At 43.1% G+C, this 27,752-nt stretch overlaps 1 protein-coding gene across 3 annotated transcripts in view; it reads right to left on the bottom strand.

The window, feature by feature from the left end:
- The window catches only part of evi5b (ecotropic viral integration site 5b), a 208,930-nt gene that overhangs the window by 159,963 nt on the left and 21,215 nt on the right, over nucleotides 1–27,752 (bottom strand). The window contains exon 1 of one of the 3 annotated variants that reach the window (XM_070886011.1): nucleotides 7,981–8,065. The exons of the other annotated variants lie outside the window; for them this stretch is intronic. The gene's annotated coding sequence lies outside the window, so the exon portion shown is untranslated. Of the gene's footprint in view, nucleotides 1–7,980; nucleotides 8,066–27,752 lie in introns of those variants that run through there. 3 annotated transcript variants of the gene reach the window in all.

Here is a 27,752-nt window from a genome sequence, read left to right on the forward strand (position 1 = left end):
ACGTTTAAAATTCTGACGGGTTTGGACAGGTTGGATGCAGGAAGAATGTTCCCAATGTTGGGGAAGTCCAGAACCAGGGGTCACAGTCTAAGGATAAGGGGTAAGCCATTTAGGACCGAGATGAGGAGAAACTTCTTCACCCAGAGAGTGGTGAACCTGTGGAATTCTCTACCACAGAAAGTAGTTGAGGCCAATTCACTAAATATATTCAAAAGGGAGTTAGATGAAGTCCTTACTACTCGGGGGATCAAGGGGTATGGCGTGAAAGCAGGAATGGGGTACTGAAGTTTCATGTTCAGCCATGAACTCATTGAATGGTGGTGCAGGCTAGAAGGGCTGAATGGCCTGCTCCTGCACCTATTTTCTATGTTTCTATATTTCTAAGGCATTGGATGCACAAATCATGACTGCTCCGAAGACGCCATGACAGGATCTACAGCATTTGGAGCCCAAAACAAACAGACGAAAGGTGAGATTCAATTAAATGAGACCAGCTCAGTATTGGAGTAACACTGAAGCGGAGACTTGGAAATTAATTTGTTTCCAAAAGAACACCCAACAGAATTTGCAGGGACTAACAAAGCAAACCACTGGTTCAATAAGCAACAACAATTGGCAATTATATAGCGCCTTTAACGAAGTGAAATGCCCCAAGGTGTTTCACAGAAAGGTAATTAAACAAAAATTGATACCGAGCCGAAGAAGGAGACATTAGGACAGGTGGCCAAACGCTTGGGCAAAGAGCTAAGTTTTAAGCAGTCTTAAAAGAGGAGAGAAGTGCACAGGTTTAGGGAGGGGATTCCAAAGTTTAGGGCCTAGGTAGCTGAAGGCATGGCCGCCAATAGTGGGGAATGCACACACCCGCCAATGGTGAGGGATGCAGAGTGTCCAGAGTTGGAGCAACGTAGGGTTCCTGTTCAGAGCAAAATAAAAGAAAAATGTTTCAACAGGTCAACAACTGATGTTAACAACAGGAATATGAAAAACAAATATGGGCCTGTAATTTGTGGTCAGCGCGAAGCAAAGGTGTCCGCCGCTGGCCCCGAATTAAGCTTCCCACAAAGATACTCAGGGACTGAGTGCAACGAAGCCAAGTTTGCTGACAATACAAAGATTGGAGGAAAAGCAATGTGTGAAGAGGACATAAAAAATCTGCAAAAGGACATAAATAGGCTAAGTGAGTTGGCAAAAATTTGGCAGATGGAGTATAATGTTGCAAAGTGTTAAGTTATGCACTTGGGCAGAAAAAAATCAAAGAGCAAGTTATTATTTAAATGGAGAAAGATTGCAAAGTGCCGCAGTACAGTGGGACCTGGGGTACTTATGCATGAAACTCAAAAGGATAGTACGCAGGTACAGCAAGTGATCAGGAAAGCCAATGGTATCTTGGCCTTTATTGCAAAGAGGATGGAGTGTAAAAGCAGGGAAGTCTTGCTACAGCTATATAAGGTATTGATGAGGCCACACCTGGAATACTGCGCGCAGTTTTGGTTTCGAAAAGGATATACTTGATTTGGAGGCAGTTCAGAGAAGGTTCACTAGGTTGATTCCGGGGATGAGGGGGTTGACTTCTGAGGAAAGGTTGAGTAGGTTGCGCCTCTACTCATTGGAATTCAGAAGCATGAGAGGTGATCTTATCGAAACGTATAGGATTATGAGGGGGCTTGACAAGGTGGATGCAGAGAGGATGTTTCCACTGATGGGGGAAGGCTAGAACTAGAGGGCACGATCTTAGAATAAGAGGCCACCCATTTAAAGGAGATGAGGAGAAATTTCTTCTCTCAGAGGGTTGTAAATCTGTGGAATTCACTGCCTCAGAGAGCTGTGGAAGCTGGGACATTGAATAAATTTAAGATCGAAATTGACAGTCTCTTCAACAATAAAGGGATAAGAGGTTATGGGGAGCAGGCAGGGAAGTGGAGCTGAGTCCATGATCAGATCAGCCATGATCTTATTGAATGGCGGAGCAGGCTCGAGGGACCGTCTGGCCTACTCCTGTTCGTATTTCTTATGTTCTTATTTTCTTATGTTCTTATGTATATTCGCGATCTCTGTGGCGAGAAGTTCGGCTTTTCCAATGCATAATTCAAATCATGCGGAAGAGCCAAAGTTTTCGTCAGTTTCCATGATTTGAGAGGTTACACTGATTGCCGGCTCTGTCCGGCTGTGCACGAGCTAAATCCTGAAGTTGTGGTCAGTTTCAAAGGCGAAATGATGGTGAATGCTGCCAGTTCACTGTAATCAGGACCACAAGTTCCGGGCCATGATTTCTGGTTGTGATAGGAGACAATCACATGGCTGTTAAGCTGTCGCATTACAAATTACATTTCTTACTGTTGGGCAAAGCCAGAGGCTGACACAAACAGGGCTGGAGGGCCCTAATTGTCACTATCCACCTATACCAATTGTGGCTTTACGGGTATGTCACCTGTGGCTCAGCGAGTAGCACACTCACCTGAGTCAGAAGGTTGTGGGTTTAAGTTCCACTCCAGAGGCTTGAGCACAAAAATCTAGGCTGACACTCCACTGCAGTACTGATCAAGTGCTGCTCTGTCGGAAGTGCCGTCTTTCGGATGAGACGTTAAACCGAGGCCCCGTCTGCTCTTTCAGGTGGACGTAAAAGATCCCATGGCACTATTTCAAAGAGCAGGAAATTTATCCCATGTCCTGCCCAATATTCATCCCTCAATCAACATCACAAATATATAATCTGGTCATTATCATAGCGCTGTTTATGGGAGCTTGCTGTGCGCAAACTGGCTGCCGCGTTTCCTACATTACAACAGTGACTACACTTTAAAAAGTACTTAACTGGCTGGAAAGTACTTTGGAGCATCCGATGGTCGTGAAAGGTGCTATATAAATGCAAGTCAGTCTTCATTTTTCTTTTCATTACGGTTCTGCAACCAAGTACTGCATTCAGATCAATACTACTAATTATTACTCAGGTACTATAACTACTATGACTACAGAAAAGTAAGTTAAAGACCTCAAACCTGAGGTTTCTAAACAGACAGCTCCCAGTATACACAGATTTCAATGCAGCATAAAGACCGATGAAGTGCATTTTACTTCAAGTAATTTTGTTTCAAAGTAAATTGACAAATAAAGGTTGTTCTTTGCTACTAATTAGTGCAATTGACAAAATTACAGCAAGCTATTTGACAGTCTACTTCAGTTAAAATTAAATAATCCATTTAAGTACTAGACATACAATGAGAAATATACCAATCATGTCCTATCTGCCAATGTGGAGTCAATTTATTAGACTTTGCTTACCCAGATGAACTGGTTTTATTTCCCCAGTCCCTCCCCAATTGTAACTCATTGCCTCTATCAGCCAGCAGTGTGAGTGATCTGCATTGTGGGCTTGACTACACAGCTCTTGGTTTTGCTGCTCCATAAGCCAACAAGAACACTGAGCAAGCTTGGCAACCAGCTTACAACTCAAAATTCAGAGTCGTAAAATTCCTTCTCGGGCTAACATGATCATTTGAGTTCAAGCCCTTTGGTTTGTACTGAACTACTTTACTGGATCGATCAAATCTTTCACTTCCTTCTGGTATAGAAAAATGTTACCAACATCAGACAAAAGAGCAAATGTGAACGGATGGGTGGCTGCAACTCCTCATACCGGCTTAGATCCTAAACAGGTATATGGCAGCAACAAACCCAGCACATTTGTTAATTAACGGGCAACATGCATAAAGTCAGTGAGTTTTTGTACTGTCAGCAACAAAAATAAGCTGGTTATTCTATTGCTAACAGTGCACTGTACTCATCCCAACTTCTTAAAAAATCAACAATTCCTCATTTAGAAGCTATGATCAGTATCACAATGTTGTCTCTTCAGCATTCTCCGGAGATGAATGTAATGTTGAAATATTACACAATGTCCTATATGGAAAAATACTGGAGCGAATTAGATTTAACCAGTTTAATATCAGTTTACTGAAGTTAGTATTTCTACTGGATCAGAAAATGCAAAACAACCCTAATTCAATCCCTTTTTGGGAGAGGACAAGGTGAGGGAGAATAAGAGCACTGACATTTCCAGAATTTCTTGGAGATAAATTATCAAGAGTAAATTCGAGATGCTTGATTTATCAGAATTATTTTCTAGAAACCCACAAAGCCCATCAATAACAGTTTCATAATCTAAAACCAGTAATGATGGGAAAAGTCGCCTCGTTCAGAATTCCTTCTGGAGCCATAAAGCACTTAAAAATGTTCTAAATGCATTCTCAAAGCATGTGCATCAAATTACCCATCTTTTTATAACACCTCCAACAGAACAAGTGGGAAAAAGAGAGTAATCTATTCCAAAACGTTATACAATCTAGCATGTACTTATTTAAAATATATGAAATACAAAAGATTTCGAGCAAAAACCAGCAAAAACTTTTTTTTTTTGCACAGAGGGTAGTTGCGCTATGGAATGTACTACATGGTGATTGTAGCAGGTTAGATGGGTGGTTGAATGAAGTAACGGGAAATAATGAGATATCATCTTCATCATAGGCAGCCCCTCAGAATCGAGAAAGACTTGCTTCCACTCCCAAAGTGAGTCTTCTGGTGGCTTAACAGTCCAATACGATAACCACAGACCCTGTTACAGGTGGGACAGACATTCATCGAGGGAAGGGGTGGGTGGGGCTGGTTTGCCGCGTGCTCCTTCCGCTGTCTGCGCTTGACCTCTTCACGCTCTTTGCGTTGAGACTCTAAGAGTTCAACGCCCTCCCGGATGCACTTTCTCCACCTCGGGCGGTCTTTGGCCAGGGTCTCCCAGTGGTGATGTTGCACTTTACCAGGGAGGCTTTGAGGGTGTCCTTCTAACGTTTCCGCTGCCTACCTTTGGATCGTTTGAGATATGGGAACAGCCCGTCACATGGGATTGGGATTAGAACTATTGCTCATGTGGAAGATGAACACCATCATGGACTGGTTGAGCCCAACGACCCATTTCCCGATTGCAATTGATGTACCTCTATATAAATTAGGTGCAATTGTTTTTAAAATTCTGTAATATGTTTGCTGCAGATTTAAAATGATGTGTATTTTTTTTTTTAAAAAGGAACAATCTTTAGCAACTTTGTAAACACAAATTAGGTAGGGCAGAGCTCCTCCTTAAATATTAAACAGCTGGGGATTACGTCAGAAAACAAGCCAAACTGGTTTTGCAGCTACTGAGGATTGTTTGTATTAGCCACATTCAGGAAACAATGGCAATGACGGCCTATTTTAAGCATAGATAGAAATAATCCACTGTAGATTGAACATTTAACATTTTGTATACTGTGCAACATTAAACGTCACACATTTTAACAACCCCAACAGCTTCCCTCAACACAATACAACTTGTGTGACTACGAGCGCAGAATAAAAACACGATGGCAGGCAAGTGTTGGCAGGTTTGTTAAAGTAACTACTCTAAATACTTCTGCAAGTCTTGACTTACACAATTTAATAATTTGTTTCTAAAGCCACCAGCACTTAGAAAAATAAAGTTCCCATGTTGTATAAAATGGTATTTCATTTAAAAGCACACACCGGTTTTCTGAATGTTGGCCTATAATTTGCGGCCAGTGGCGAAGCGAAGGCTCGCCCCGAAATAAACTTGCCACAAGTTCGGCTTTTCCAACATTCAGCTGAGATCAGAGTAAGTTACTGGGGAACCCCTAACTCGAGCTGCTGTGAAGTCAACAAGCTATCAAAGCAGCCAATCACAATGCAGAATTCTCTCAGACCAGGAACCAGGAAGTGGATAAGCTCATTTTATTCTAACATTTTACAGATGATTATGTAGGATATATGGCACAGAAACAGGCCATTGGGCCCAACCAGTCCATGCCGGCATTTACGCTCCACTCGAGCCTCCTCCCGTCTTTCCTCATCTAAATCTATCAGCATAACCTTCTGTTTCCTTCTCCGTCATATGCTTGTCTAGCCTCCCCTTAATAGCATCTATACTATTCGCTTCAACCACTCCCTGTGGTAGAGAGTTCCACATTCTCACCACTCTTTCGGTAAAGACGTTTCTTTCGAATTCCCTCTTGGATTTCTTGGTGACTATCTTATATTGATGACCTCTAAGTTATGCTCTTTCAGAATAACAGGCAATGACTAGTGGGGTACCGCAAGATTCAGTGCTGGGACCCCAGCTATTTACAATATACATTAATAATTTAGACGAAGGAATTGAATGTAATATCTCCAAGTTTGCAGATGACACCAAGCTGGGTGGCAGTGTGAGCTGAGAGGAGGATGCCAAGAGGCTGCAGAGTGACTTGGACAGGTTAGGTGAGTGGGCAAACACATGGAAGATGTGGTATAACGTAGATAAATGTGAGGTTATCCGCTTTGGTGGTAAAAACAGGAAGGCAGATTATCTGAACGGTGACAGATTAGTAAAAGGGGAGGTGCAATGAGACTGGGTGTCATGGTACATCAGTCATTGAAAATTGGCACACAGGTACAGCAGGCAGTGAAGGCGGCAAATGGCATGTTGGCCTTCATAGTGAGAGGATTTGAGTATAGGAGCAGGGAGGTCTTACTACAGTTGTACAGAGCCTTGGTGAGGCCACACTTCGAATATTGTGTACAGTTTTGGTCTCCTAATCTGAGGAAAGACATTCTTGCTATTGAGGGAGTGCAGAGAAGGTTCACCAGACTGATGCCCGGTATGACAGGACTGACACATGAAGAAAGACTGGATCGACTAGGCTTATATTCAATGGAATTTAGAAGAATGAGAGGGGATCCCATAGAAACATATAAAATTCTGACGGGATTAGACAGGTTAGATGCAGGAAGAAGGTTCCCAATGTTGGGGAAGTCCAGAACCAGGGGTCACAGTCTCAGGATAAGGAATAAGCCATTTAGGACCGAGATGAGGAGAAACTTCTTCACTGAGAGTTGTGAGCATGTGGAATCCTCTATCACAGAAAGTTGTTGAGGCCAGTTCGTTAGATATATTCAAAAGGGAGTTAGATGTGGCCCTTACGGCTAAAGGGACAAATTTAGAAATTGCTATTTTGATTCCAAAGCCTAAATCGTTAATATAAATTGTGAACAGTGGTCCTAGCACTGATTCTTGTGGAACACCACTACCCATCTTCTGCCACTGGGAATAGCTAGCTTTTACCCCTATTCTCTGCTTTTTGTCTTGAAGCCAACTAGCTATCCATTCTGCTACTTGTCCCGACTCCGCATTCTCTGACCTTGTTCATCATGGGGTACCTTATCGAAAGCCTTTTGAAAATCTAGATAAATTACATCTACAACATTGTCATTGTCTACTCTCTCGATTACCTCTTCAAAAAGTTTAGTGAGGTTTTTCAAGCAAAACTTTTCCTTTTGAAATCCATTCATTATTATATTTTCTCGGGATTCCATTATTTTTCCGACCACTGATGTTAAGCTGACTAGTCTATAATTCCCCGGACATGTTCTACCCCCTTCTTAAATATAGGTATTATGTTAACTAGCCACCAGTCCTCTGACACTGCACCTTTTAGAATTATTAAATATGTGCAGTAATGCCTTTACTATCTCTTCCCTAGATTATTTTCAAATGCGTGGATGCCGGGAAAAATGTTGGAGAGCAAAACAAGATCGGGGCTCTCACATGGGGTAAAAGGTAAACCTCAAATAAAGATGAACAAACTTCTAAAGAATTTCTTTTCAAGTTTCTTAAAAATTGTAATTTTTATTGAAATAGATAAATTTAACACTTCACAAAATCAAAATTCATTTTTCGGGGCCATAATGTTTGCTCAGCAGTCAATACGCTGTTAAAACCCCAGTTACACCTAATCCAACAAGGTCTAACTTTTAATGGGACATTTGACAGCGATATTACCACGGAAAAGTCAAAGTTTGTGTCAGTTTCACTAATTTCGCTGATTACACTGATTGCCAGATATGGGGTGGGGTGGGGGTTCCACAGCGCAGCCAGTGAGAGAGAAGTGAATGACTGACCGTAACTTCAGGATTTCCGTGTTACGGTGTGCATATCCTAAATCCAGAAGTTTTTGTCAGTTTCAAAGGGGTAACAACGAACACTGCTTGTTCTCTGTTATTACCCACTGCAGCTTCCGGGCCATTGTTTCAATCATCTCCTGAAAAAACAAGTGCATCCTGATAAAGGCATGTTGAGAAGGCAAATTAGCAAGAACAAAAACAATGTGCTTACCATGCTTGAGAATAGTAATTATATATGAATCGAGGAACCATCTTGGACTGGGTGCTGTGTAATGAGAGAGGATTAATTAGCAATCTCGTTGTGCGAGGCCCCTTGGGGAAGAGTGACCATAATATGGTGGAATTCTGCATTAGGATGGAGAATGAAACAGTTAATTCAGAGACCATGGTCCAGAACTTAAAGAAGGGTAACTTTGAAGGTATGAGGCGTGAATTGGCTAGGATAGATTGGCGAATGATACTGAAGGGGTTGACTGTGGATGGGCAATGGCAGACATTTAGAGACCGCATGGATGAACTACAACAATTGTACATTCCTGTCTGTCGTAAAAATAAAAAAGGGAAGGTGGCTCAACCGTGGCTATCAAGGGAAATCAGGGATAGCATTAAAGCCAAGGAAGTGGCATACAAATTGGCCAGAAATAGCAGAGAACCCGGGGACTGGGAGAAATTTAGAACTCAGCAGAGGAGGACAAAGGGTTTGATTAGGGCAGGGAAAATGGAGTACGAGAAGAAGCTTGCAGGGAACATTAAGACGGATTGCAAAAGTTTCTATAGATATGTAAAGAGAAAAAGGTTAGTAAAGACAAACGTAGGTCCCCTGCAGTCAGAATCAGGGGAAGTCATAACGGGGAACAAAGAAATGGCGGACCAATTGAACAAGTACTTTGGTTCGGTATTCACTGAGGAGGACACAAACAACCTTCCGGATATAAAAGGGGTCGGAGGGTCTAGTAAGGAGGAGGAACTGAGGGAAATCCTTATTAGTCGGGAAATTGTGTTGGGGAAATTGATGGGATTGAAGGCCGATAAATCCCCAGGGCCTGATGGACTGCATCCCAGAGTACTTAAGGAGGTGGCCTTGGAAATAGTGGATGCATTGACAGTCATTTTCCAACATTCCATTGACTCTGGATCAGTTCCTATGGAGTGGAGGGTAGCCAATGTAACCCCACTTTTTAAAAAAGGAGGGAGAGAGAAAACAGGGAATTACAGACCGGTCAGCCTGACATCGGTAGTGGGTAAAATGATGGAATCAATTATTAAGGATGTCATCGCAGTGCATTTGGAAAGAGGTAATATGATAGGTCCAAGTCAGCATGGATTTGTGAAAGGGAAATCATGCTTGACAAATCTTCTGGAATTTTTTGAGGATGTTTCCAGTAGCGTGGACAAGGGAGAACCAGTTGATGTGGTATATTTGGACTTTCAGAAGGCTTTCGACAAGGTCCCACACAAGAGATTAATGTGAAAAGTTAAAGCACATGGGATTGGGGGTAGTGTGCTGACATGGATTGAGAACTGGTTGTCAGACAGGAAGCAAAGAGTAGGAGTAAATGGGGACTTTTCAGAATGGCAGGCAGTGACTCGTGGGGTACCGCAAGGTTCTGTGCTGGGGCCCCAGCTGTTTACACTGTACATTAATGATTTAGACGAGGGGATTAAATGTAGTATCTCCAAATTTGCGGATGACACTAAGTTGGGTGGCAGTGTGAGCTGCAAGGAGGATTCTATGAGGCTGCAGAGCGACTTGGATAGGTTAGGTGAGTGGGCAAATGCATGGCAGATGAAGTATAATGTGGATAAATGTGAGGTTATCCACTTTGGTGGTAAAAACAGAGAGACAGACTATTATCTGAATGGTGACAGATTAGGAAAAGGAGAGGTGCAACGAGACCTGGGTGTCATGGTACATCAGTCATTGAAGGTTGGCATGCAGGTACAGCAGGCGGTTAAGAAAGCAAATGGCATGTTGGCCTTCATAGCGAGGGGATTTGAGTACAAGGGCAGGGAGGTGTTGCTACAATTGTACAGGGCCTTGGTGAGGCCACACCTGGAGTATTGTGTACAGTTTTGGTCTCCTAACCTGAGGAAGGACATTCTTGCTATTGAGGGAGTGCAGCGAAGGTTCACCAGACTGATTCCCAGGATGGCGGGACTGACCTATCAAGAAAGACTGGATCAACTGGGCTTGTATTCACTGGAGTTCAGAAGAATGAGAGGGGACCTCATAGAAACGTTTAAAATTCTGACGGGGTTAGACAGGTTAGATGCAGGAAGAATGTTCCCAATGTTGGGGAAGTCCAGAACCAGGGGACACAGTCTAAGGATAAGGGGGAAGCCATTTAGGACTGAGATGAGGTGAAACTTCTTCACCCAGAGAGTGGTGAACCTGTGGAATTCACTACCACAGAAAGTTGTTGAGGCCAATTCACTAAATATATTCAAAAAGGAGTTAGATGAAGTCCTTACTACTAGGGGAATCAAGGGGTATGGTGAGAAAGCAGGAATGGGGTACTGAAGTTGCATGTTCAGCCATGAACTCATTGAATGGCGGTGCAGGCTAGAAGGGCCGAATGGCCTACTCCTGCACCTATTTTCTATGTTTCTATGTTTCTACATCAATTTGTAAGCCAGTCTTAATTGTGAATGAATGCTTCTCCTTTGACTAACCATGTAAAAAGTCTTTTGAATATAAGGACAACAGTAGAGAAAGTTACAGTACAAATCCCTAATATGGACTGAATTTTCCCCAAACATACAGGTAGCAGGCAGCACAGTATGCTGGATCACCAACATTTTGGTCCGGATTTTGCTCTCAGTGGCAAAGGAACAGTGCTCGCCAGTCACAGCAAGCTTCTCAGCGTAGATTTGCACTAATCTGGCATCTGATCCAGAGCAACGTCCTCTACAGGGGATATGTGGCGTCTGTGAACAGGTAAAGCCACAGCAAGGCTCTTCAACCAATCAGATTGAAGTACCCTCACTGAGCCACACAGTCCAAACCAGGAAGTATAAAATGCAGGAAATATAAATTTCATTTAAATGATGTAGAGAAAGTGAAGTCAAGATTGGGAAATAGAGATGGGATCGAGGTTGAGCGATAAAAGACAAACAAACAGAAAAAGTAAAAAAACAATGTTTTTTAATTTGCAACACATCTGAAGGAATGAGACTCCACACTCAGGTCCAGAGAGGTTGTTCAACAGTAATTATCACTTATTACACCATTATAAACTCACTTATGCCTAAATGCACCAGCCATAACTTTTTCAGCAGCCTTTAGTGTGGAATTAGTGGGCAACTACCCCAAGTTTCTATATTCAAAAGGGAGTTAGATGAAGTCCTTACTACTAGGGGGATCAAGGGGTATGGCGAGAAAGCAGGAAGGGGGTACTGAAATTGCATGTTCAGCCATGAACTCATTGAAGGGCCGAATGGCCTACTCCTGCACCTATTTTCTATGTTTCTAAGTTCACGCCATTAGTGATTTCAGTGCCGAGTCTATCGTCAAGGACTGTAACAGCACACCTTGTGGAGCAGCAGAGTATCTCTGACAGCAACTTCAGGATATCCTCGTTTAACTGTATATGTGCGGACATCAGAAGTTGCTGTCAGAATTACCCTGTAATAATGGTGAGCATATAGCCTCGCCGCTATTCTTACAGCAAAATCCGGCCATTGTTAATTGCCCTACAATTCTCAAAAGCTACATTTGATTGCAGCAATGCCAGAGGGAGGCGATGAGCAAGAGCAATATCGCTCTGCAAAAATGGGAAAAAAAACCCTGAGGACTCAAAACTTAAGTGCCGATCTCCAAACTTGCTGTTAACCGACATCCTTTGATGAGGCAGAGTGAATGGTACACGGAGACTCTCAGAAGATAGAAAAACGAAAGGTCATTCTAGCGTGCAATGCAGTAAAAGCAGCCTGGTTATAAAGAGAAGCCATCTACATGTTGATAACTACTTGGAAATGCAGCTTCAGTATGAAATGTGTATAAAGAGTTTTGATTGAGTAACTAAGGATAAACTGTTTCCATTGGCAGATAGGTCAGTAACTAGAGGACACAGATTTTAGGTAACTGGCAAAAGAACCAGAGGGGGAAGACGAGAAATGTATTTACGCAGTGAATTGTGATGATCTGGAATGCACTTCCTGAAAGGGTAGTGGAAGTAGATTAAAGAGTAACTTCCAAAAAGGCATTTGAATATATACTTGAAAATGAAAAATTTGCAGAGCTATGGGGAAGGAGCAGGGGAGTGAGACTAATTAGAAAGCTCGAAGAGCCAGCATAGGCATGATAGGCCAAATGGCCTCTTTCTGTGCTGTATAATTCTGTGTGAAATTCACTCTTATAGTTTTAGACTCAACAACCCTTCTTGCTGAAGGCCCATAGATGTCATCAGTACTCTCAGTAAAAATGCTCAGGATAACATGTTTAAAATAAATAAAGTCCGAATCCCTGAGCAAATAAACACGCACAAACTAGTTTAAACCGTGCGCTCATCAACTATGATGTATTTGCATTTATAGATCGTGAAAATTTATGGTTTGAGGTCTCTGGTACCTTTGTTGGGATAAGGAATTTCTCTCGGTATCCTCTCCGGTCTGAAATCTGGCACATTTAACTTAATTTTGCTATGCACGATCTGTGTGCCAGGTGCTGGAGGCATATGAAAGCAGCTGAAGTGTTAATAAAAATATATCTTGGGATTAGAAAAAAGCAATTTGTAGCAGGCCTGCCATACTCTACAAAAACAATTGTCACCGCAAATAAACTACGTGATACTAGAAAATTATACCAAATATTTTAATTTATGCTTCAACCTAACTAGGTTTTATAATGAACATTTTCTATCTTTTAACTTGATTTAATGGAATCTGGATACATCAAATTTATTCTTTATGTTTCTTGTATTAAGCATAATGGAGGATGAGGAATAGCACCTCATCTTTCATTTAGGCACTTTACAGCCTTCTGGACTCAACATTGAGTTCAACAATTTCAGACCATAACCTCTGCCTCTATTTTTTTTCCTCTTTTTTTCTGTTTTTTCCCTCTTTCCCATGGCAACTGTTGATGATTCTGTCATTTCCATTTACACCCTATCTAGACTCATCTTTTGTTTCTTAACTTGTCCCATTACCATCTCCTTTTTCCTTGCACCATCATCTGTTTCATCTGTTATTCTTTTCTGCCTTCCACCGTCACAGGCCTTCCCTTTTGTTTCCCCCCCCCCCCCAAACCTTTCCCTGTCTCTACACTGGCTGAAAAACCTGTTACAACTCTAACTTTTTCCAGTTCTGATGAAGGGTCATCGACCAGAAACGTTAACTCTGTGTCTCTGTGCCACAGATGCCGCCTGAGCTGCTGGATATTTCCAGCACTTTGTTTTTATTTCAGATTTCCAGCATCCGCAGTATTTTGATTTTGTTTTACAATAACAAACAACTTCCATGAGGCAGTCAAGACTGGAGGCAACCGGATAGTCATCTCATTGTGTCACGTCGTAAGCAGGACAGAAGGAATGGTTCTCAATGTATATCTGGGTGTTTATTTTTCAAGTCAAAGCTGTGCCATTAAACTTCCAACATTTAAAGTAGGTTTATGCCGCCAAACCTTTGTAGGATACAAACAAGCATGGGTAAACCAACAGTTTCTTTTGCAGATGGCTTCCCCACAATCTGGTTACAGCCCACCAATGAAGGTCTCACATTGCCTCCTATTGTGATTCTTTCATTCGGCCTATTGTGCCTGTGCTGCATCTTTAAAAGACCTATCCAATTTGTCCCATTCCTACTCTTTCCCCATAGCCTTGCAATTTTTTTTCCTTTCAAGTATTTATCCAATTCCCTTTTGAAAGTTACCATTGAATCTGCTTCCTCTGCCTTTTTAGGCAGTGCAGTCCACATCATCATAACTCGCTGTGTAAAAAAAAATTCTCCTCTGCCCTCTGGTTCTTTGGCCATTAACGTAAACATAAATTTCTTCAAGCAAGACACTTTTCAAAAAAGAGCAGCATTGTGGACCATACCACCAAACAAAAGAAAGATTCATTGGTCATTCATTTCATTGCTGTATGTGGTACCACATTTTTTTGTTCCTGGGATGTGGGCGCTGCTGATATTGCCCTCGAGAAGGTGGTGGTGAGCCGCCTTCTTGAACTGTTGCAGTCCGTGTGGTGACAGTGGTGATTGCATGTCAAAGTACAGTAAGTGATTGTATGGAACATTACTGAGACAGAGATTGTGGAGAAATACATAACTTCAACGCCAGCAGAGGTGTAAAAAGGGAGCCGTTCGCTATTAATTTTCTCCTTTGACTAATAAAAGAGGATTTCTGGGGAAAAAGCAGAAATGAATTGAGTTTTGTTTCTATTTTTATCCAATGGAATATCATAATTCGAATGACAACTGACATAGGGGGAAATGGCTTAATGTAGCGCACGGTTAAAAGTGTCTTAGAAGTCTCACTCTGTACTTCAATCACATTATCTGTCGCTTACCAAATCAGACTATTCCCTTCAATAACAGCTCTTCATTATTTCACTGCAGCACTCCTTTTCAAATCTCTAGGCTCTTTGGCAAAAAGATTGTATTTGCAACTTCAATGAAAAATTAACCAAGAACTTTCTTACAGTACAAATCCTTTAAAACAAACTTTATTACTGAATAAATTCAAAAAGAAAATAGTTTACATTCTGCACAATACAGCTTGTGAATACAGTTCTATAGTGATTCTAATTCTACAAAACAGAACATTGTTTTTCGAACACAAAGTCAACTCTCAGAACAAAATACAAACAGCCCTTCAGTAATTAAAGATTCTCTCTCTTTCTTTTGGCTGTGTTCTCCTCTGTTCACATTATTTGCACTGTTAGCTCCCATTTCAAACTAAATAAGAAATTGGAAGTACCTTAACCAGTTCTCAAAGTAGATTAAGAACACAGAATATCTTGCATAAAGTTTGAAAGGATAGGCTGAGTCCCCACAAACCAAACGATTACCCAAGATCACTTTGAATATTTTGCTCAGCTGATGTGGCTTCTGGCCTTTGCCTGAAACGGTCTTCCAGCTTGCTGGCTTGTCCTCTGGTCTCGTGATCTATCCGTCCAACTCGTCTACTGACCTCTTGCCATCATCAAGAAAATCTCACTGCTTTACAGACCATTGCCGTACCTTCTATCGAAAGTTTAATCATTTGCTGGAAATTTACAGGAAACCTTTACAACCCGAAATTCATTCAAACTGATGTCTTCCTGTTTGAAGATCGAATATCCTTCTTCTGGTTCAGACTTCAAATATTGTTCCAAAGTTTTTTATCAATTTTTCTTCCCCTCCCTATAAAGTTATATCTTTCTGCAATAATTTCTGTTCTTTTCCCCTAATTTTATTAATATGGGGATGAACCTCCTGATGGTTACGATACTTCCCAAGGTGGGACTGCCTTTACACTTCTCTTTCTAGTAAATATGATAACCCTTCTGTAGCATTTAGTAAAAGCTTCCAATTTAAATTTGCAAACTGGTTTTCATTTAAACATTTACTTGTATGTATATTAAATAAAGGTTAATACATCAATCACAGTATGTTAGATAGGTTTTCTCAAACAAATTCATTTAACTTTATATAAGATCACTAGTGAAGCTACATTTGGAATAATGCATGTAGTTTTGAGCTTCATTCCGTAAAGAAATGTTTTATTTTAGCAAGGTTTGGAGATGTGCAACATGAATAATTCCAGAACTTTGCAGCAATGTTTAGAAAAACTCAAAGAACTTAATTTGTTTAGATTGAGACATTATCTACGTATTTAATTTAAATGGATAATAGTATTGATAAAAGCATGTTAGCTAACTTGGATTATGAGCACAGAATTGAAGATATTCATAGAAAATTAACATGCCTCAAGCAAGATTTGAGGAATTGGATTTTACCTCCATTGAACGCACACAGAATAGACTCCCAAACTAGGCAGCTAATCAAGTAACATCTTTGAATATCTGGTCAAGTTCAGGATTGAGGGTTATAAGGATAAATACAGATAGAAATGATCAAATACTCTTCAAAATGTTCAAGATCCTGACCTACTGGGCTCAAATGCTGCCTCTACACTATAGTGCCCATTAGCTTCATGCCAGTTTAAATAAATTTTAGTATTTATTCTTTATTGTGAGTACCTTTATTATAGAATTGTTAGTTTGAAGTTACAGGGACTGAGTCCACAAAAAAATGGCAGCAATCTGTTACTTTGTCAGGCTGAATTAACCAGTTTCATATAATATGGGGAAGATAAATTCTTGGGCACAACAATCATCCAGCTGGGTGGAACTGCACTCACCTGGTTCCATTCTCATTTATCTAATCGTAGCCAGAGAATCGCCTGCAATGGCTTCTCTTCCCACCCCTGCAACATTACTTCTGGTGTCCCCCAAGGATCTATCCTTGGCCCCTTCTATTTCTCATCTGCAAGCTGTCCCTTGGCGACATCATCCGAAAAGAGCATCCGTTTCCACATGTATGCTGACGGCACCCAGCGCTACCTAATTACCACTTCTGTCGACCCCTCCACAGTCTCTATAAGTTGTCAGACTGCTTGTCCGACATCCAGTTCTGGATAAGCAGAAATTTTCTCCAATTAAATATTGGGAATACTGAAGCCAGTGTTTTTGGTCCCTACCACAAACTCCGTCCCTAGCCACTGACTCCATCCCTCTCCCTAACATCTGTCTGAGGCAGAACCACGTTGTTTGCAACCTTGGTGTCATATTTGACACTGAGCTTCCGACCACATACCCGCAGTATAACCAAAACCACCTATTTCCACTCCATAACTTCACCCGTCTCTGTTCTTGCCTCAGCTCATCCGCTGCTGAAACTCTCATCCATGCCTTTGTTGCCTCGAGACTTGACTACACCAACACATTCCTGGCTGGCCTCCCACGTTCTACCCTTCATAAACTTGTCATCCAAAACTCGACTGCCCGTGTCCTAACTTGCACCAAGTCCGACTCACCCATCACCCCTGTGCTTGCTGAACTACACTGGCTCCCAGTTAAGCAACGCCTTGATTTCAAAATTCTCATTCTTGTTTTCAAATCGTTCTGTGGCCTCGCCCTTCCCTAGCTCTGTAATCTCCTCCAGCCCCACAAATCCCCCACCCCAACCCCCAAGATGTCTGCACTTCTCTAATTCTGCCCTCTTGAGCATGCCTGATTATAATCACTCAAGCATTGGTGGCCGTGCCTTCTGTTGCCTAGGCCCTAAGCTCTGGAATTCCCTGCCTAAATCTTTCTATCTCTCTTTCCTCCTTCAAGACGCTCCTTAAAACCTACCTCATTGACCGTCACCTGCCCTACTTTAATAAGAACATAAGAAATAGGAACAGGAGTAGGCCATACGGCCCCTCGAGCCTGCTCCACCATTCACAGTAAGATCATTACTGATCTGATCATGGACTCAGCTCCACTTCCCTGGCCAGTCCCCATAACTCCTTATTCCCTTATCGTTTAAGAAACTGTCTATTTCTGTCTTAAATGTATTCAATGTCCCAGCTTCTACAGCTCTCTGAGGCAGCGAATTCCACAGATTTACAACCCTCAGAGAAGAAATTCCTCCTCATCTCTGCTTTAAATGGGTGGCCCCTTATTCTAAGATCATGCCCTCTAGTTCTAGTCTCCCCCATCAGTGGAAACATCCTCTCTGCATCCACCGGGTCATGCCCCCTCAATCTTATATGTTTCAATAAGATCACCTCTCATTCTTCTGAATTCCAATGAGTAGAGACCCAACCTACTCAACCTTTCCTCATAAGTCCTCAAAGTGCCACATAAAAGGTTACTGCACATGATGAAAGTTCACGGGGTTGAGGGTAATATATTAGCATGGATAGAGGATTGGCTAACTAACAGAGAGTGGGGATAAATGGTTCATTCTCTGGTTGGTAACCAGTAACTAGTAGGGTGCCACAGGGATCAGTGCTGGGACCCCAACTATTTACAATCTATATTAACGACTTGGAAGAAGGGACTGAGTCTAACGTGGCCAAGTTTGCTGATGTGCCTCGGTGTCAAATTTTTTTGTCTTACAACCATCCTGTTAAGCGCCTTGGGACGTTTTACTACATTAAAGGTGCTATATAAATACAAGTTGTTGTTATATTTCAAACCATATACACTGACAAACTTCCTTTTAAAAAAAACACCCATAGTCCCGCCACAGAGGGACAATTAGGCTTATACAAGGAAAGATAATTGTGAATCTCCGCATCTGTTCCCAACAGCATAAAAACATTGATCATCCTAACAATACACATTCAGACAAAGCACGTTAGCCCAACGCGGACACGATGGGCCAAAATGGCCTCCTTCCGCGCTGCAAATTTCTATGATTCCATGATGCCCTTGTCCGGTTATATCACAATGGCATGGTATCTACTCACCATGCTGCAAAGGGAGGTTGTCCAGATGTCAGCTACAACCAGGGTCGGATTAACCTATAGGCTAATAAGGCCTTAGGCCCTCGACTTTAGGCCCTAATTTTTATATCATTAACCCTAAATCTTTGTCAGAAGGTTGGTTAAGCAATGTCATATAAAACTGCATAATTATATCTTCAGAGGTGAAAAATATTGCATCCTTATGGCTCAAAGTGTGTATAAAATTCTGTGACAATCTTGAAACATGTATAAATATCCTTTAAAAATTTACCCGGAGAGTTATGTATGCTGTTCATAAGATAAATGCATAAATATCAGGTTTGATAATTGTGAATGCTTACAAAAGGATGAAGAATTTTCTTTTATCTTTTGAAAGTGGAAATATAGATGTCAAAGTCAAATTTCAAAAGTATTTAAGAGTGTATGTATGTCCTCATAGATTCCCCTAGCTAGCCTACTAGAAAGTACTAGGGGTAAAACAGGAATATTCCAAATTAAGTCTGAAAGACTAAATTGGAATTATGCATTTATTTTTGGGGGAGGGCAGCTTCGATAAGCCCGTGAGACCCTTGGCTGCTCTCTTTTTCCTATATTCATGTTATTCTGATCTGTGTTTTCAAGTCAAGTAGTTTTTGAGTCAAGATAGTCATCTCAATACGGTTTTCTTTGGGAAAAACTTGCCTCATACCTACTTGACTTTCTCACCGAAAATGATATTGACTTCAGTCTTTGTCGTGGCCAAAACTGCGATAATGCCTCCAATATGAGTGGTAAATATTCAAGGATGCAGGCAAAGATAAAAGAGCACAACGCTTTGGTCGATTACATACCATGCACAGCACACTCACTAAATCTTGTTGGCCAGTCTGCTGTGGGCTATTGCATTGAAGCAGTTTCATTTTGGGGATTTGTCCAAGAATTATATAATTTTTTTCACTACATCAGCCAGCCGTTAGAAGATTCTTACAGATTCACAACCAAAGGGATGTCTAGTGCCAAACGTATTCAGCTAATTTTTTATTTGATATCACAGTTCAAGCAAGGAAGAAACCAATCTCTGCTTGAACTGTTGTGGCTGGGGGGGTTATGTATATAGCTTTGATTTTTGTAATTTGTTTGCCACAGTCAAGGCCAGAAACTTACCAGTCTTTGTTTGAAAATATATATTCAGAGAATTTTTTATTTGATATCACAGTTTAAACACAGGAAGAAACCATTCTCTGTTTGAATTGTATACTGTTGTTTAATGTACATAGCTTTGATTTTTGTTAGTTGTTAAAATTGGATTAATATACAATTATATTTGTTTGATGATTTTTTGAATTGTATGCAATATATAGTACATATATAGCAGGCCTTTCCCTCCTATTAGCCTTAGGCCCCTCACAGCCTTAATCCAGCATTGGCTCCAACAAATACAAAAGTGAAATACCGCGGATGCTAGAAATCTACATTCATGACTCTTCCAACACCCTCCGCCACTGTAACAGTTTCCAGTTTCCTGGCCCCAACCGTTGCCTTTTCACCATGGACATCCAATCCCTCGACACCTCCATCCCCCACCAGGACAGCCTGAGGTCTCTCCATTTCCTCCTTGAACGGAGGCCCAGCCAGTACCATCCACCATCACCCTCCTCCGCCTGACTGAACTTGTTCCCACAATGAACAACTTCTCGACTCCACTCACTTCCTCCGAATAAAACCTGTTGCCATGGGAACCCATATGGGTCCAAGCAATGCCTGTCTTTTAGTGGGATATGTGGAAGATTCTTTGTTCCAGTCCTACTCTCCGCCCTCACCTCTATTTTCCAGTACACTGATGATTGAATCGTTGCCGTTTCCTGCTCTCGCCTCGAACTGGAAAATGTAATCAACTTTGCTTCCAATTTCTACCCTTCCTTCACCTTCATAGGGGCCCAAATCCGACTCTTCCCTTCCTTCAACTTCTGTCTCCATTTCCGGGAATAGGCTATCGACCAGTATCCACTATAAGCCCACTTACTCCCACAGCTACCCTGGCTACACTTCCTCCTACTCCATTTCCTGTATGGAGACTCTTCCATTTTCCCAGTTTCTCCATCTCCGCTGCATCTGTTCCAACGAAGCCACCTTCCTTACCACTGCTTCTGATACGTCTTCCTTTTTCCTCAACCGAGGATTCCTTTCCACCACAATTGACAAGGTCCTCGGCCGTGTCCGTTCCATTTCCCACACTTCCGCTCTCACCCTTTCCCCTCCCTCCAGAACTATAATAGGGTTCCCCTTGTCCTCACCTTCCACCCCTGTCTCCACATTCAACAAATCATCCTCCGCTATTGCCATCACCTCCAGCGTGATCCCACCACCAAACACATCTTCCGCTCCCTTTTCAGCATTCCCTCCGTGGCACCCTGGTCCACTTCTCAATCATCCCCAACACCCCTTCGCCTTCCCACGGCACCTTCCCATGCAAGCACAGGAGATGCAACACCTGCCCTTTTACCTCCTCCCATCACACCGTCCAGGGCCCCAAACATTCCTTCCAAGTGAAACAGTGACTTACTTGTACTACTTTCACTTTAGGATACTGTATTCACTGCTCACAACAAAGTCTCGTCTCTATTGGGGAGTCCAAATGCAGATTGGGTGACCGCTTTGCGGAATACCTCAGTTCAGTCCACAAGCGTGACCCCGAGCTTCCGGTCGCCTGTCATTTTAATTCTCCACCCCACTCCCACCTCTCTGCCCTCGGCCTCCTACTCTGTTCCAACAAAGCTCAACATAAACTCAAGAAACAGCACCTCATCTTTCTACTGAGCACTTTACAGCCTTCAAAACTCAACATTGAGTTCAACAATTTCAGGTCATAACCTCTGCCCTATTTTTTTGGACGGCAGCCGTTGCTGATGATTCTGATATTCCCATTTACACCTCTGCTAGACCCATCTTTTATTTCTTTACTTGTCCCTTTACCATCTCCTTTTGTCTTGCACCATTATAGAAACATAGAAATTAGGCGCAAGAAGGCCACTCGGCACTTCGAGCCTGCACCACCATTCAATAATATCATGGCTGATCATTCAACCTCAGTACCCCTTTCCTGCTTTCTCTCCATACCCCTTGATCCCTTTGGCCATAAGGGCCAATATCCAATTCCCTTTTGAATATATCTAACAAACTGGCCTCAACAACTTTCTGCGGTAGAGAATTCCACAGGTTAAAGACTCTGAGTGAAGAAGTTTCTCCTCATCTCAGCCCTAAATGGCTTACCCCTTATTCTTAGACTGTGACCCCTGGTTCTGGAACTCCCCAGCAACGGGAACATTCTTCCTGTCTCTAACCTGTCCAATCTAGTCAGAATTTTATGTTTCTATGAGATCCCCTCTCATTCTTCTGAACTCCAGTGGATACAAGCCCAGTTGATCGAGTCTCTCCTCATATGTCAGTCCTGCCATCCCAGGAATCAATCTGGTGAAACTTCGCTGCACTCCCTCAATAGCAAGAACGTCCTTCCTCAGATTAGGAGACCAAAACTGAACACAATATTCCAGGTGTGGCCTCACCAAGGCTTTGTACAACTGCAGTAAGACCTCCCTGCTCCTATACTCAAATCCTCTAGCTGTGAAGGCCAACATGCCATTTGCCTTCTTCACCGCCTGTTGTACCTGCATGCCAAACTTCAATGACTGATGTATCATGACACCCAGGTCTCGTTGCACCTCCCCTTTTCCTAATCTGTCACCATTCAGATAATATTCTGTCTTCTGGTTTTTGCCACCAAAGTGGATAACCTCACATTTATTCACATTATACTGCATCTGCCATGCATTTGCCCACTCACCTAACCTGTTCAAGTCACCCAGCAATCTCTTAGCATCCTCCTCACAGCTCACACCGCCACCCAGCTTAATGTCATCTGCAAACTTGGAGATATTACACTCAATTCCTTCATCTAAATCATTAATGTATATTGTAAATAGCTGGGGTCCCAGCACTAAACCCTGCAGCATCCCACTAGTCACAGCCTGCCATTCTGAAAAGGACACATTTATTCCGACTCTCTGCTTCCTGTCTGCCAACCAGTTCTCTATCCACGTCAATACATTACCCCCAATACCATGTGCTTTAATTTTACACACCAATCTCTTGTGTGGGACCTTGTCAAGAGCTTTTTGAAAGTCCAAATACACCACATCCACTGGTTCTCCCTTGTCCACTCTACTAGTTACATCCTCAAAAAATTCTAGAAGATTTGTCAAGCATGATTTCCCTTTCATAAATCCATGCTGACTTGACCGCTCCTGTCACTGCTTTCCAAATGCGCTGCTATTTCATCTTTAATAATTGATTCCAACATTTTCCCCACCACCGATGTCAGGTTAACCGGTCTATAATTCCCTGTTTTCTCTCTCCCTCCCTTTTGTCATTTTCTCTCTCCATCCCTTTTGTCATTTAATCTCTCCTGCCTTCCACCCTATCACAGACCTTCCCTTGTGTTCTTTTCCCCCCTTTCCATGCCCTTGTATTTGCTTAAAACCAGTTACATCTCTAACTTTTTCCAGTTCTGACGACAGGTCATCCACCTAAACCATTAACTCTGTTTCTCTCTCCACAGATGCTGCCTGACCTGCTGAGTATTTCCAGCATTTTCTGTTTTTATTCCAGATGTCTGCCATCTACCTGCTAAAAGCTCAATTTCATTCAAGTCACCATTCTAATAACCAACTCGTGATTATCCTCCTCCTGGGATGGGCGGAGATGGGGCACATGGATGCAAGTGTGGTTGGGTTGGCTCCAAACTTGCGCGGCTATGAACAGTTGACTGGAATACAGTCACTGCTCTGTTGCAGAGCAAGTAATCTGATCCCTAAGCCAGGCTGACTGACTGTATTCCTGGGCTCTGTCAAGCTCACTGAAGTGACTTGGACAAACTAGCCACTGGGGCTGGGAAACCGACTCGGCTTAGGAACATAGGGCCCAAGTTTCGAGCCGCGCCTAGAACGGCGCAGTCCCGACCTGGACGCCCGTTTTTCGCGCCACAAAGTGCGCCTAAAAAGAACCTCCATATTCTCCACTTCCCTGCAGGTCCTCTGGCCCTCGGCGCAGCGCAGCAGGAGCTGTAGGGGTGGGAGCCAGGTCCCTGCGCTGAAAACAGTGCAGTAGCTCCAGGCGCCCGAAACTGTGTGGGAGGGGCCCGAAGCACGCAGCCCCTAGCCCTGGCCGAATGGCCTCACTGGGGCTGCGTAAATAAGGCTCCTCCCACGGCCAGCTCCTGCTTCCTCCCGACCAGACCCGACACCCGCTCTCCCCCGCCCCCGGACCGGACCCGACACCCGCTCCCCACCCCCACCCCCCCCGGACCGGACCCGACACCCGCTCCCCACCCCCACCCCACCCGGACCGGACCCGACACCCGCTCCCTCCCCGCCCCCGATACCCGCTCCCCCGGACCGGACCCGACACCCGCTCCGCTACCCCCCACCCCCCCCCCCCCCCCGGACCGGACCCGACACCCACTCCGCTTCCCCCACCCCGCGCCTCCGGACTGGATCCGACCTGACCTCCCTCCCCCTCCCTCCCCCCGACCCGAACCGACCTCCCTCCCACCACCCCCCCGACCCGACCCAACGCCACCTACCTGTAAATCTGGTGCTGGGGCCGGGCCCTGCCCAAAGTCTCGGGCCCGGCCCGTTCAGCCTCCTTCCCCCCCCACCCCCCCCCCCACAATCTCCTTCCCCCCCAAAATCTCCTTTCCCCCACCCCCCCCAATCTCCTTTCCCCCCCCCATCTCCTTCTTTTCCCCCCCCATCCCCTTCTCCCCCATCCCTCCCCCTTCTCCCCCATCCCTCCCCCTTCTCCCCCATCCTTCCCCCTTCTCCCCCATCCCTCCCCATCCTCTCGCTGTCAGAAACAGACACTGACAGACAGAGAATGAGACACACACAGACAGACAGAGAGACAGAGACACTGACAGAGACACACTGAGGGGGGCATTCCAGCACGCTGTTGGAGGGCTCCCGGTGCTGCAGTCGGTAAGTAGAAAATGTTTTATTTATTGATTTTTTTTTAAATTATTTCTTATTAATTTTTTTTGATTGATTTATTGGTTGATTTATTGATGTATTTATCATTTATTATTGATGATGGCTCTTTATTTGTAAAACTGAAGTGTTTAATGTTTGTAAACTTCCCTTTAAACACTCCCCCCACCATTCCCTACGCCTGATTTGTAACCTACGCCAGATTTTCTCAAGTGTAGACAAGGTTTTTTCGAGCGTACAAAAATCTTCACTTACTCCATTCTAAGTTAGTTTGGAATAAGTTTTCACTCACGAAACTTTGAAATCAGGCGTAAGTGGCCAGACACGCCCACTTTTGAAAAAAAAATTCTGTTCCAAAGTGAAACTGTTCTAACTGACTAGAACTGGAGCAAACTAAATGACGAGAATTCCGATTTCTAAGATACTCCGTTCTACACCAGTTGCTCCTAAAAATCAGGAGCAAATCATGTCGAAACTTGGGGCCATAGGTACAGGAGTAAGCCATTGAGCCCTTCAAGCCTGTTCTGTCATTCAATGAGATCATGGCTGATCTGTGACAGGTCATTCCATGTACCTGCCATTGCACCATATCCTTTAATACCTTTGATTAACAAAAAGCTATCAATCTCCAATTTAAAATTAATTGATCTAGCATCAATTGCCATTTGCGGAAGAGAGTTCCAAGCTTCTACCACCCTTTACATGTAGAAGTGTTTTCTAATTTCACACCCGAAAGGTCTGGCTCTAATTTTTAGACTATGCCCCCAGTCCTAGAATTCCCAACCCCAGCGGAAATAGTTCCTCTCTATCAACCCGATCTATTCCCTTTAATATCTCGAAAACCTCAATCGGCTCACCCCCGAACCTTCTAAATTCTATGGAATACAACCCTAATTTGTGTAATCTCTCCTCATAACTTAACCTTTGAAGTCCGGGTATCATTCTGGTAAACCTACGCTACACTCCCTCCAGAGATATGGTGCCCAAAACTGCCCACAGTATTCCACGGTGTGGTCTAGCCAGGGTTTTGTATAGCTACAGCATAACTTCTACCTCCTTGTATTCAAGTACTCTAAAAAAAAAAAAAAAATAAAGACCAGCATTCCATTAGTCTTTTTGATTATTTTCTGCGCCTGTTTGTGACATTTTAATGATCTACGTACCTGGACCCCCAAGTCTCTTTGGACCTCTAGTGTTTTTAGCTTTTCGCGATTTAGAAAGTACTATGTTCTATCCTTTTTAGGTCCAAAGTGGATGACCTCACATTTGCCACAGTTTTACCCATTCACATAAGCTGTCGCTATCTCTTTGTAGTTTTATGCTTTCATCTACACTGCCTACAATGCCACCTATCTTTGTGTCTTCGGCAAATTTGGATATATGACTTTCTATGCCATCATCTAAGTTGTTAATAAATGCTGTGAATAGCCTGTAAGCCACTGCCCTAATGAAAAGGTAATCCTATGTGGACTAGCATAACAAACCTCAGCAGTGCTCTGTGCTGGCAAGAAACACATTTTTAGACTGTGAAAACTCCACCAGTGTCTCTACACACTCGTGCCAACCTGCCCAAAGTTTGCTGGTTTAGTCGAGTTGGGTGTGTCCCAAGGAGGAGAGAATGCACAAATGGAACATACTTTGGTTCAGTCTTAGGCATAGTGGAGGTTTCTGCCCGTGTCCAGCACAGCACGATATCAGATATCATGAGTTCAATACTGCAGAAAGCTTAGAAGAGTATAGGGGTGAAATTAAGAAGGAAATTAAGAAAGCAAAAAAAGGGCATGAAAAAATTCTGGCCAGTAGAATCAAAGAAAACCCAAAGATGTTTTACAATTACATAAAGAGCAAGAGGATAACGAAGGAAAGAGTAGGGCCTATTAGGGACCAAAACGGCGATCAATGTGTGCAGGCAGAGGATGTGGGTAAGGTACTAAATGAATACTTTGTGGCTGTCTTTCACAAAAGAGGGGACGATGCCGACGGTGAAGTTCAGGAGGAAGATAGTGAAATATTGGATGGGACAAACATAACGAGGGAGGAGGTTTTAAGGGATTTAGCATCCTTGAAAGTAGATAAAATCGCCAGAACCGGATGAAATATATCCGAGGCTACGAAAAGAAGGGAGGAAATTGCGGAGGCTCTGACCATCATTTTTCAATCCTCCCTGGCTACAGGAGTTGTGTCAGAGAATTGGAGAACAGCTAACATTGTACCATTGTTTAAAAAGAGGTAAACCAAGCAATTACAGAGCAGTTAGTTTAACCTCGGAGGTGGGAAAATTACTGGAATCAATTCTGAGGGACAGTATAAACCTTCATATCGAAAGACACAGATTAACGAAGGTCAGTCAGCATGGATACGTCAAGGGAAGGTAGTGTCTGACTAACTTGATTGAGTTCTTTGAGGAGGTAACAAAGAGGTTCGATGAGGGCAGTGCGCTTGATGTAGTTTACATGGGTTTTAGCTAGACTTTTGACAAGGTCCCACATGGTAGACTGATCAAAAAAGTAAAAGCCAAAGTAAATCCAAAATTGGCTCAGTAGCAGGAAACATAGAAACACAGAAAATAGTTGTAAGAGTAGGTCATTCAGCCCTTCAAGCCTGCACAACCATTCAATAAGATCGTGGCTGATCATTCAACCTCAGTACCCTATTCCTGCTTGCTCTCCATACCCCTTGATCCCTTTAGCCGCAAGGGCCACAGCTAACTCCCTTTTGAATATATCTAACAAATTGGCCTCAACAACTTTCTGCGGTAGAGAATTCCACAGGTTAACAACTCTGAGTGAAGAAGTTTCTCCTCATCTCGGTCCTAAAGGGCTTACCCCTTATCCTGAGACTGTGACCCCTGGTTCTGGACTTACCCAACATCGGGAACAGCCTTGCTGCATCTAACCTGTCCAATTCCGTCAGAATTTTGTATGTTTCTATGCGATCCCCTCTCATTCTTCTAAACTCCAGTGGATACAAGCCCAGTCGATCCAATCTCACCTCATATGTCAGTCCTGCCATCCCAGGAATCAAAATCTGGTGAACCTTCGCTGCACTCCCTCAATTGCGAGAACATTCTTCCTCAGATTAAGAGACCAAAACTGAACACAATATTCCAGGTGAGGCCTCACCAAGGCTCTGTACAACTGCAGTAAGACCTCCCTGCTCCTATATGCAAATCCCCTAGCTATGAAGGCCAACATTCCATTTGCCTTCTTCACCGCCTGCTGTACCTGCTTGCCAACATTCAATGACTGATGTACCATGACACCTCGGTCTCATTGCACCTCCCCTTTTACTAATCTGTCACCATTCAG

The sequence above is a fragment of the Pristiophorus japonicus genome, chromosome 8 (genome assembly GCF_044704955.1).
Source record: "Pristiophorus japonicus isolate sPriJap1 chromosome 8, sPriJap1.hap1, whole genome shotgun sequence".
NCBI classification, from domain to species: domain Eukaryota; kingdom Metazoa; phylum Chordata; class Chondrichthyes; family Pristiophoridae; genus Pristiophorus; species Pristiophorus japonicus.